The 3,418-nt window shown below is 36.7% G+C and overlaps 1 pseudogene; it reads right to left on the reverse strand.

The window, feature by feature from the left end:
* Positions 1–1,144: 1,144 nt before the first annotated feature.
* On the reverse strand, positions 1,145–3,199 carry LOC132845422 (C-C chemokine receptor type 5-like; annotated as a pseudogene).
* Positions 3,200–3,418: the final 219 nt, after the last annotated feature.

Below are 3,418 nucleotides of genomic sequence, written 5' to 3' on the forward strand. Positions count from 1 at the left end.
GATTAAATTATATTAAATTTAAATTATATTAAATTATTAAATTATAGATGAGTAAATTATTATTATTGCTAAAACTATTAACACATTATGCATAATTTTGGTACTAGCTTATTACACTACCTTCTGTATTTCTTTGCAGCAGATGTTTTTGCACAGTTATTACATGTAGCTACACCTAGGGTTGCAAAGGGGCGGAAAGTTTCCGGTAAATTTCCGGTAAATTTCCGGAAACTTTCCACGGGAACTTAATCTGGGGAATTTTGGGAATATTCAAAATTGGAAACTTTACAGCAATTTATGGAAATTTACGGGAATTTACAGTAATTTATGGGAATTATTTGGAAATATAGGGAAATGTATATAAACTATATCATATACAAACATAAATAAACATTTTTTTTGGTCATAAGCAGACGTGCAAGTAAGGTAATACAAATTTTAAAAATGACATCTTGACTGATTTAATTGTACTGTAAGTAGAGCTTTAACTGATTCTTTCATTGAGTAACACAAAAGTGTAATAAACATTATTATGCTTGTAATAAACATAAACTTAATAATTGTAATAAACATAATTCCCTATGATTGCTGTAAAATGAAAGCATCCCCCACCCTTGGCCTTCTAAAAAAGTCCCAATCAAAATGTAAAATGATGCATTTTTTTCTCAAGCTTATTAGGTCTCTGCTTCTGTGGTAGTCAAGGCCTGGAAAAAGGCCTGGAATCTCAACCCCAACCCCACCCCCCCACCCCCGCCCCCGATGAATATACAAGCTGAATTATTGGCTGGATGTGGATTTGTTTCATTCACTCTGGGTCCATGGATTTAGTGCCTTATTTTTTATTATTTATACAGCATTTATATTATTTATATATTATATTATTTTTATAACGCAGTGTTCATTAAGGTCTTCACATTACATGGCTACATTGTCCATCCAGGCATAATAAGAGTTAATAGTAGAACAAATGTGATAATGGTTTTAACCATTTTTTAGTTTTATCTTTGTGCAAGAAATCTCTGAGGAGTATCTAATGGTCCTCTTCACAGAGAGCTCACTTTCAGTTGTTCTAATGCGACCAAAGCAACAAGGAAACCACTCTTTGAGGATCTTTAGAAATAAATTCCTGAATCTCTAAGCAAAGGATGTGCTTATATTGTATAATGCAGAATTTTTATCCCAATGTAAATAACATTTAAACTATAATGCCAACATACTGTAACATGGCCTGAGTAATATTTTTATGCATAGTTTGTTTGTTGTTTTGTTTTTCCTGATCGAAAGAGTTTACAGTTTTGATTTTGACTTTGTTCTGGAAGTCACTGAATATCTGGAGGACGTATTGTTCGTCCTCATTGAGAACTCACTTTCAGTTGTTCTAAAGCGACCAAAGCAAAGAGGAAACCACTCTTTAAGGATCCTTAGAAATAAATTCCTGAATCTCTGCCCCACAAAGGCGTAGATGATGGGGTTGATGCAGCAGTGACAGAACGCTATGGTTTCCACCCACTGCATAGCCATGTTCAGGTCCTGATACCACTTACAAGTGCTCATGTAACCCAAATGATGCAGGAACTTCAGGAAGATGACGATGTTGTAAGGTGTCCAGAAGAGGAAGAAAACACTGACCAAGACCAGCATGAGCCTGACAGCTCTGTGTTTCTTCTGAGACTTCATGGTCATTAAGATAGGGATGATGCGTGAGTAGCAGAACAACATCACTGACAGAGGAATAATCAGGCTGAGGACATTAAGCTCGATGTAAGAAAAACACCTCCACTCTGTTCCTTCTGGATATTCCACACTGCATGTCCATACTTCTGATTTATTGTTCACTTGTGCCCAAATGACGGTGGGCAGAGAAGCTCCCAGGCTAAGTGTCCACACCGGTGCTTAGAGAACAGGGAGGTCTGGGCATGGACAATAACAGCATAGCGGTCTACATTCATGAGGATCATGATGAAGATGCTTCCATAGAATCCCAGCGTGTAGAACGCCGCCACTGTACGGCACATGAAGCTCCCGAAGGTCCACTGACTGGTGAGGGCGTAATGAGCCCAGAAAGGTAACGAGAGAAGGAAGAGGAGGTCTGAAAGCGCCAGGTTGAAGAGACACACATCTGATATGTTGGACCTTTTGCTGAACTTGACCAGGACACACAACACCAAGCCGTTGCCGATGAACCCCACGATGAAGACGATGCTGTAGAGTGTAGGGAGGAAGACTCTGCTGAAGGCCTTTATGTTGATATTGTCGCAGGGAATTAATTCGAAGGGGTCTAAGTAATAGTCATCGTAGCTGTGATTGTAGTTCTCAGCTGTTCATGGAAATACAATTGAATTTTTAGAAAAGGGATCAAACGTGTTTTGTTGATATTTTGGCTTTTTTACTATCTGATTAATCTGTTAATCGGTGGCGCAGTTTTACAATTATACTCTTGTTGTACATATTAGATAGAAATCTAGTTACATGAAACACCATTTGGAAGGTGTGGCTTGGACACATCATCAGTGACGAGGTTAAAGGGTGTTTCAGGTCTCGGGTTATCAGACACCTTCACCTGACTGACCCATTGCTTAATAACTGTAAATACTTCTTTTTTTTTAACAAGATGATAATATTTATTAAGCATTATATACACACTGTATGTTCAATATGTGACCTGTTACCTACTTATTTATCCATTTTTTTTCCTGGGGGGAAAAAGACTGATTGTTGTTCCATGTTTAAGGTCTGAGATAGAACTTGAGTTAAAACGTGATTGTCTCGTCAACATGAAAACACACAAGAACATTCAGATGTTACTTTGCTCCTTTCACTGGTTGAGTTAATGGTGCTCGTGGAGCCATGTTGTAAGTTGTTTCTACCATATTTGATCATTTTGTCTTTTGTGGCCTTCTAAGCCACACTTGTCAAACTTGTAAGAGATTTTTTTAAGCAGTTTATATGCTTTATTATTTTGTGCTTATTCTGCTAAAGAGTACTTTATGTACTACACCATCAATTGGAAAGCATTACTTTTACTTTATTCCTTATTCATGTGGTCAGTGTCTGTTATTAGAGACCCTTTACTGATTATGACCAGTGATAACTAATGGGTTAGTATTTAATGTGTTAATAAATTTGTAAGTGACTGCAAAAAAGGAAAATATTCACCTACTTGTTGTGTTGGGGTAGATCGTACCCATGATTTATGAGTCCAAGAGTGATTGTGAAAGTAGGCAGTGTTTGTCTTTATATATAACCAGCCCTGACCCTTAATAAAGAAATTATTAAAACATTACATTTTTTCTGTTTGTATTGTAACTATTGTAATATAAGAATCTTTTTACTGTATGTGGTTGTGCCTGTGAACAATAAAATTTGAATCGTCCATAAATACGCTATAAAGATCTAGAAACACCTGGAAAACACGTTG

This window comes from Tachysurus vachellii, chromosome 5 (assembly GCF_030014155.1).
Source record: "Tachysurus vachellii isolate PV-2020 chromosome 5, HZAU_Pvac_v1, whole genome shotgun sequence".
NCBI classification, from domain to species: Eukaryota; Metazoa; Chordata; class Actinopteri; order Siluriformes; family Bagridae; genus Tachysurus; species Tachysurus vachellii.